Here is a 405-nt window from a genome sequence, read left to right on the forward strand (position 1 = left end):
AAAATAAGTCAATAGTATTTTTTTGGCACAGGGACTAATCAATCCAAAAAAAAAGATTAAGGGTCAGATTGGATGTTTTTTTTTTTTCTTGAGGTCTCATTGTCTTTTCGAGATAATTGTCAGGGTCGGATAGGTATTCATTCTACATTAAATATTGGACTATTAGAGAAGTTTAGAAATTGGGGTAAGGTCAAACAAAAATTCAAGGGTGATGTAGAGAGTTTGGTAGGTAATGGGTTACAAGCTAAGGTTTTGATATTGGGAAAATATTTTCTTATTTATATACTACATGGATTTTGGAATTTTGTAAATATTTTCAATATATATATTAATTTAATATTGAATTATTAAATATATTAATGAAGAATTATAAGTTTTTTTTTGGAATAAATATGGATGAATAAT

Source organism: Arachis ipaensis, chromosome B04 (assembly GCF_000816755.2).
Source record: "Arachis ipaensis cultivar K30076 chromosome B04, Araip1.1, whole genome shotgun sequence".
Classification (NCBI taxonomy): Eukaryota; Viridiplantae; Streptophyta; class Magnoliopsida; order Fabales; family Fabaceae; genus Arachis; species Arachis ipaensis.